An 8,252-nucleotide genomic window follows, 5' to 3' on the forward strand; every position below is an offset into this window, starting at 1 on the left:
TGGTAGACCTGTTGCCCGATTCATGGCTGGGTAGACCTGTTGTCCGCAGCATTGAGTTGGTAGACCTGGTGTCCGCAGCATGCCCTGGGTAGACCTGGTGTCCGCAGCTTGGTAGACCTGTTGCCCGTTTCATGGCTGGGTAGACCTGTTGTCCGCAGCATTGAGTTGGTAGACCTGGTGTCCGCAGCATGCCCTGGGTAGACCTGGTGTCCGCAGCTTGGTAGACCTGTTGCCCGTTTCATGGCTGGGTAGACCTGTTGTCCGCAGCTTGGTAGACCTGTTGCCCGTTTCATGGCGGGGTAGACCTGGTGTCCGCAGCAAGCCGTGAGTAGACCTGTTGCCCGTTTCATGGCTGGGTAGACCTGGTGTCCGCAGCATGCCCTGGGTAGACCTGGTGTCCGCAGCTTGGTAGACCTGTTGCCCGTTTCATGCCTGGGTAGACCTGGTGTCCGCAGCATGCCCTGGGTAGACCTGGTGTCCGCAGCTTGGTAGACCTGTTGCCCGTTTCATGGCTGGGTAGACCTGTTGTCCGCAGCATTGAGTGGGTAGACCTGTTGCCCGTTTCATGGCTGGGTAGACCTGGTGTCCGCAGCAAGCCGTGGGTAGACCTGGTGTCCGCAGCTTGGTAGACCTGTTGCCCGATTCATGCCTGGGTAGACCTGTTGTCCGCAGCATTGAGTTGGTAGACCTGGTGTCCGCTGCATACCCTGGGTAGACCTGGTGTCCGCAGCTTGGTAGACCTGTTGCCCGTTTCATGGCTGGGTAGACCTGTTGTCCGCAGCATTGAGTTGGTAGACCTGTTGCCCGTTTCATGGCTGGGTAGACCTGTTGTCCGCAGCTTGGTAGACCTGTTGCCCGATTCATGGCTGGGTAGACCTGGTGTCCGCAGCAAGCCGTGAGTAGACCTGTTGCCCGTTTCATGGCTGGGTAGACCTGGTGTCCGCAGCATGCCCTGGGTAGACCTGGTGTCCGCAGCTTGGTAGACCTGTTGCCCGTTTCATGGCTGGGTAGACCTGGTGTCCGCAGCAAGCCGTGAGTAGACCTGTTGCCCGTTTCATGGCTGGGTAGACCTGTTGTCCGCAGCAAGCCGTGGGTAGACCTGGTGTCCGCAGCTTGGTAGACCTGTTGCCCGTTTCATGGCTGGGTAGACCTGGTGTCCGCAGCATTGAGTTGGTAGACCTGGTGTCCGCTGCATACCCTGGGTAGACCTGGTGTCCGCAGCTTGGTAGACCTGTTGCCCGTTTCATGGCTGGGTAGACCTGTTGTCCGCAGCATTGAGTTGGTAGACCTGTTGCCCGTTTCATGGCTGGGTAGACCTGTTGTCCGCAGCTTGGTAGACCTGTTGCCCGATTCATGGCTGGGTAGACCTGGTGTCCGCAGCAAGCCGTGAGTAGACCTGTTGCCCGTTTCATGGCTGGGTAGACCTGTTGTCCGCAGCAAGCCGTGGGTAGACCTGGTGTCCGCAGCTTGGTAGACCTGTTGCCCGTTTCATGGCTGGGTAGACCTGGTGTCCGCAGCATGCCCTGGGTAGACCTGGTGTCCGCAGCTTGGTAGACCTGTTGCCCGTTTCATGGCTGGGTAGACCTGTTGTCCGCAGCATTGAGTTGGTAGACCTGTTGCCCGTTTCATGGCTGGGTAGACCTGTTGTCCGCAGCTTGGTAGACCTGTTGCCCGATTCATGGCTGGGTAGACCTGGTGTCCGCAGCAAGCCGTGAGTAGACCTGTTGCCCGTTTCATGGCTGGGTAGACCTGTTGTCCGCAGCAAGCCGTGGGTAGACCTGGTGTCCGCAGCTTGGTAGACCTGTTGCCCGTTTCATGGCTGGGTAGACCTGTTGTCCGCAGCATGCCCTGGGTAGACCTGGTGTCCGCAGCTTGGTAGACCTGTTGCCCGTTTCATGGCTGGGTAGACCTGGTGTCCGCAGCATGCCCTGGGTAGACCTGGTGTCCGCAGCTTGGTAGACCTGTTGCCCGTTTCATGGCTGGGTAGACCTGTTGTCCGCAGCAAGCCGTGGGTAGACCTGGTGTCCGCAGCTTGGTAGACCTGTTGCCCGATTCATGCCTGGGTAGACCTGTTGTCCGCAGCAAGCCGTGGGTAGACCTGGTGTCCGCAGCTTGGTAGACCTGTTGCCCGTTTCATGGCTGGGTAGACCTGTTGTCCGCAGCATTGAGTTGGTAGACCTGTTGCCCGTTTCATGGCTGGGTAGACCTGGTGTCCGCAGCATTGAGTGAGTAGACCTGTTGCCCGTTTCATGGCTGGGTAGACCTGGTGTCCGCAGCAAGCCGTGAGTAGACCTGTTGCCCGTTTCATGGCTGGGTAGACCTGGTGTCCGCAGCATGCCCTGGGTAGACCTGGTGTCCGCAGCTTGGTAGACCTGTTGCCCGTTTCATGGCTGGGTAGACCTGTTGTCCGCAGCATTGAGTTGGTAGACCTGTTGTCCGCAGCAAGCCGTGGGTAGACCTGGTGTCCGCAGCATGCCCTGGGTAGACCTGGTGTCCGCAGCTTGGTAGACCTGTTGCCCGTTTCATGGCTGGGTAGACCTGTTGTCCGCAGCAAGCCGTGGGTAGACCTGGTGTCCGCAGCATTGAGTGAGTAGACCTGTTGCCCGTTTCATGGCTGGGTAGACCTGGTGTCCGCAGCAAGCCGTGAGTAGACCTGTTGCCCGTTTCATGGCTGGGTAGACCTGGTGTCCGCAGCATGCCCTGGGTAGACCTGGTGTCCGCAGCTTGGTAGACCTGTTGCCCGTTTCATGGCTGGGTAGACCTGTTGTCCGCAGCAAGCCGTGGGTAGACCTGGTGTCCGCAGCTTGGTAGACCTGTTGCCCGTTTCATGGCTGGGTAGACCTGTTGTCCGCAGCATTGAGTTGGTAGACCTGTTGTCCGCAGCAAGCCGTGGGTAGACCTGGTGTCCGCAGCATGCCCTGGGTAGACCTGGTGTCCGCAGCTTGGTAGACCTGTTGCCCGATTCATGCCTGGGTAGACCTGTTGTCCGCAGCAAGCCGTGGGTAGACCTGGTGTCCGCAGCATGCCCTGGGTAGACCTGGTGTCCGCAGCTTGGTCGACCTGTTGCCCGTTTCATGGCTGGGTAGACCTGGTGTCCGCAGCAAGCCGTGAGTAGACCTGTTGCCCGATTCATGGCTGGGTAGACCTGTTGTCCGCAGCATGCCCTGGGTAGACCTGGTGTCCGCAGCTTGGTAGACCTATTGCCCGTTTCATGGCTGGGTAGACCTGGTGTCCGCAGCAAGCCGTGAGTAGACCTGTTGCCCGTTTCATGGCTGGGTAGACCTGGTGTCCGCAGCATGCCCTGGGTAGACCTGGTGTCCGCAGCTTGGTAGACCTGTTGCCCGTTTCAAGGCTGGGTAGACCTGGTGTCCGCAGCTTGGTAGACCTGTTGCCCGTTTCATGGCTGGGTAGACCTGTTGTCCGCAGCTTGGTAGACCTGTTGCCCGTTTCATGGCTGGGTAGACCTGGTGTCCGCAGCATGCCCTGGGTAGACCTGGTGTCCGCAGCTTGGTAGACCTGTTGCCCGTTTCATGGCTGGGTAGACCTGTTGTCCGCAGCAAGCCGTGAGTAGACCGGTTGCCCGTTTCATGGCTGGGTAGACCTGTTGTCCGCAGCATGCCCTGGGTAGACCTGGTGTCCGCAGCTTGGTAGACCTGTTGCCCGTTTCATGGCTGGGTAGACCTGTTGTCCGCAGCATTGAGTGGGTAGACCTGTTGCCCGTTTCATGGCTGGGTAGACCTGGTGTCCGCAGCAAGCCGTGGGTAGACCTGGTGTCCGCAGCTTGGTAGACCTGTTGCCCGTTTCATGGCTGGGTAGACCTGTTGTCCGCAGCATTGAGTTGGTAGACCTGGTGTCCGCTGCATACCCTGGGTAGACCTGGTGTCCGCAGCTTGGTAGACCTGTTGCCCGTTTCATGGCTGGGTAGACCTGTTGTCCGCAGCATTGAGTTGGTAGACCTGTTGCCCGTTTCATGGCTGGGTAGACCTGTTGTCCGCAGCTTGGTAGACCTGTTGCCCGATTCATGGCTGGGTAGACCTGGTGTCCGCAGCAAGCCGTGAGTAGACCTGTTGCCCGTTTCATGGCTGGGTAGACCTGTTGTCCGCAGCAAGCCGTGGGTAGACCTGGTGTCCGCAGCTTGGTAGACCTGTTGCCCGTTTCATGGCTGGGTAGACCTGTTGTCCGCAGCAAGCCGTGGGTAGACCTGGTGTCCGCAGCTTGGTAGACCTGTTGCCCGATTCATGCCTGGGTAGACCTGTTGTCCGCAGCAAGCCGTGGGTAGACCTGGTGTCCGCAGCTTGGTAGACCTGTTGCCCGTTTCATGGCTGGGTAGACCTGTTGTCCGCAGCATTGAGTTGGTAGACCTGTTGCCCGTTTCATGGCTGGGTAGACCTGGTGTCCGCAGCATTGAGTGAGTAGACCTGTTGCCCGTTTCATGGCTGGGTAGACCTGGTGTCCGCAGCAAGCCGTGAGTAGACCTGTTGCCCGTTTCATGGCTGGGTAGACCTGGTGTCCGCAGCATGCCCTGGGTAGACCTGGTGTCCGCAGCTTGGTAGACCTGTTGCCCGTTTCATGGCTGGGTAGACCTGGTGTCCGCAGCAAGCCGTGGGTAGACCTGGTGTCCGCAGCTTGGTAGACCTGTTGCCCGTTTCATGGCTGGGTAGACCTGTTGTCCGCAGCATTGAGTTGGTAGACCTGTTGTCCGCAGCAAGCCGTGGGTAGACCTGGTGTCCGCAGCATGCCCTGGGTAGACCTGGTGTCCGCAGCTTGGTAGACCTGTTGCCCGATTCATGCCTGGGTAGACCTGTTGTCCGCAGCAAGCCGTGGGTAGACCTGGTGTCCGCAGCATGCCCTGGGTAGACCTGGTGTCCGCAGCTTGGTAGACCTGTTGCCCGTTTCATGGCTGGGTAGACCTGGTGTCCGCAGCAAGCCGTGAGTAGACCTGTTGCCCGATTCATGGCTGGGTAGACCTGGTGTCCGCAGCATGCCCTTGGTAGACCTGGTGTCCGCAGCAAGCCGTGAGTAGACCTGTTGCCCGTTTCATGGCTGGGTAGACCTGGTGTCCGCAGCATGCCCTGGGTAGACCTGGTGTCCGCAGCTTGGTAGACCTGTTGCCCGTTTCAAGGCTGGGTAGACCTGGTGTCCGCAGCTTGGTAGACCTGTTGCCCGTTTCATGGCTGGGTAGACCTGGTGTCCGCAGCAAGCCGTGAGTAGACCTGTTGCCCGTTTCATGGCTGGGTAGACCTGGTGTCCGCAGCATGCCCTGGGTAGACCTGGTGTCCGCAGCTTGGTAGACCTGTTGCCCGTTTCATGCCTGGGTAGACCTGTTGTCCGCAGCAAGCCGTGGGTAGACCTGTTGCCCGTTTCATGGCTGGGTAGACCTGTTGTCCGCAGCATGCCCTGGGTAGACCTGGTGTCCGCAGCTTGGTAGACCTGTTGCCCGTTTCATGGCTGGGTAGACCTGTTGTCCGCAGCATTGAGTGGGTAGACCTGTTGCCCGTTTCATGGCTGGGTAGACCTGGTGTCCGCAGCAAGCCGTGGGTAGACCTGGTGTCCGCAGCTTGGTAGACCTGTTGCCCGTTTCATGGCTGGGTAGACCTGTTGTCCGCAGCATTGAGTTGGTAGACCTGGTGTCCGCTGCATACCCTGGGTAGACCTGGTGTCCGCAGCTTGGTAGACCTGTTGCCCGTTTCATGGCTGGGTAGACCTGTTGTCCGCAGCATTGAGTTGGTAGACCTGGTGTCCGCAGCATGCCCTGGGTAGACCTGGTGTCCGCAGCTTGGTAGACCTGTTGCCCGTTTCATGGCTGGGTAGACCTGGTGTCCGCAGCAAGCCGTGGGTAGACCTGGTGTCCGCAGCATGCCCTGGGTAGACCTGGTGTCCGCAGCTTGGTAGACCTGTTGCCCGTTTCATGGCTGGGTAGACCTGTTGTCCGCAGCAAGCCGTGGGTAGACCTGGTGTCCGCAGCATGCCCTGGGTAGACCTGGTGTCCGCAGCTTGGTAGACCTGTTGCCCGTTTCATGCCCTGGGTAGACCTGGTGTCCGCAGCTGGGTAGACCTGTTGTCCGCAGCAAGCCGTGGGTAGACCTGGTGTCCGCAGCATGCCCTGGGTAGACCTGTTGTCCGCAGCTTGGTAGACCTGTTGCCCGTTTCATGGCTGGGTAGACCTGTTGTCCGTAGCATTGAGTGGGTAGACCTGGTGTCCGCAGCATGCCCTGGGTAGACCTGGTGTCCGCAGCTTGGTAGACCTGTTGCCCGTTTCATGGCTGGGTAGACCTGGTGTCCGCAGCATTGAGTGGGTAGACCTGTTGCCCGTTTCATGGCTGGGTAGACCTGGTGTCCGCAGCAAGCCGTGGGTAGACCTGTTGTCCGCAGCATGCCGTGGGTAGACCTGGTGTCCGCAGCTTGGTAGACCTGTTGCCCGATTCATGCCTGGGTAGACCTGTTGTCCGCAGCAAGCCGTGGGTAGACCTGGTGTCCGCAGCATGCCCTGGGTAGACCTGTTGTCCGCAGCTTGGTCGACCTGTTGCCCGTTTCATGGCTGGGTAGACCTGTTGTCCGCAGCAAGCCGTCGGTAGACCTGTTGCCCGTTTCATGGCTGGTAGACCTGTTGTCCGCCGCCGGCCTGGAAGTACTCCAAGGGGTCGCTGTTTCTCGCTGCCTCCGGCTATGTCATCGTAGAAGGCGGCGTGCGCCACTGCGCCCCCTCGGTCACGTACATCGGTTCTCTTTCCGGCCTCCGCCGCTTCGGGCCCATCTGTCCGTATTATGGGAACGAGGTGACGGGCCGTATCCCCACAGGCTGTTGCCGTGCCTGTGTCCGTGGCGGAGAAGGGCGGACGCGCGTGCGGTCGCCAGGGCCAGAAGAACACCGCCGATGTCGGGGCGAGTCGCGTGGCTTCGTCCGGCTTCCCGTCTTACCCAGTTCGACTGGGACAGGTTAGCCCAGAGAGAGAGACCGATGCGATCCGAGAGCCGCTCCCCGGCCCAGGCGAGGCTGCGTGCTCAGTCGGGGGAGAAGCGAGAAAGCCCCCAGAGAGACCGATGCGATCCGAGAGCCGCTCCCCGGCCCAGGCCGAGGCTGCGGGTTCAGTCCGGGGGAGAAGCGAGAAAGCCCCCAGAGAGAGCGATGCGATCCGAGAGCCACCGCGCTCCCCCGGCCCAGGCGAGGCTGCGTTGTTCCAGGCGGGGGAGAAGCGAGAAAAAGGCCCAGAGAGAGGGCGAGAAAGCCGCGAGTGTGTCCCGCTCCGGCCCGGCTGCTGCCGGTTTCGTGACAACGGGGAGCCGGGCGCCCGCTCGCTCCCCCGGGGATGGTGGCGGGCGAGGCGGCGGCGCCTCGCCCCTTTTCTGCCCGGCCTTAAGCCGGGGCCCCGCCCGCTCGCCGGGTGCGGCATTTCTTCGGCTGTCGGTCCCGGTGCACGCTGGTGGCCGGCAGCCGGGGCTGGATTTCTGTGGGGCCGGCCCGGGGTTGTGTTGAGCCTGCCCGGGCTTTCCCTGGCCCCCCTCCCCGAGAGCCCCCCGGGCGTGGCTCGCTTGGCCGAGGTTGGCTGCGCCTCGTTTCCCGCTCCCGACCTGTGTTGCCAGAGTTGTGTCCGTATCGAAAGGGCAGCGGGGGACATGCAGTGGGGCGTGTGGCCTCGCCTCTCGGCTTCGCTTGCTTGCCTGCGAAGGGGGGCTCGGTGACGGGAGTGTCCGGCCCTGCCGTGTGTTGTTGAAGTCGTCCCCCTTCCTCGGCCCTAAGCCGGGGACCCGCGTGTAGCGGGCAGAATTTTTCCGGGGCGGCGGTCGGCCGCGGTGGCCGGCCGTGTCCCCCCCCCAGGACGGACCCCGCAACCCAACAGAGAGCGAGCGAGCGAGTGAGCCCCCGAGAGTGTGTCGTGGGCGGGGCGGCGGCGCCTCGCCCTTTCTCGGTATCGGCCGGGCGCGATCGAGGCACCGTGCCGGGGCGGCCCGTGGTGTCTGGCCTGCCCCGGCTGCCGTGGTTGCCGTTGCCGGCGGGGGCTGGGTTTTGCGAGCGGCTCCGTTCTTTTTTATTAAAGCGTGCCGGTGTGCGGGGCAGTGTGGGGGTGCCCGCCCGGCCTCCGTTCTTTTTCTCTCGCGGCCCTAAGCCGCGGCACCGAGAAGCGCGCGCTGACGAAGGGTCACGGGCCGCCACCGAAGCGAAAGCGAAAGGCGAGAGAGAAGGGCTGGCTGTGTTGGCGAGTGAGAAAAGAGACCGTATGTCCGGTGGTTGGAGGGGTTTTACGGGAGGAGTT

The sequence above is a fragment of the Sturnus vulgaris genome, unplaced genomic scaffold, assembly GCF_052056855.1.
Source record: "Sturnus vulgaris isolate bStuVul1 unplaced genomic scaffold, bStuVul1.hap1 Scaffold_156, whole genome shotgun sequence".
NCBI lineage: Eukaryota > Metazoa > Chordata > Aves > Passeriformes > Sturnidae > Sturnus > Sturnus vulgaris.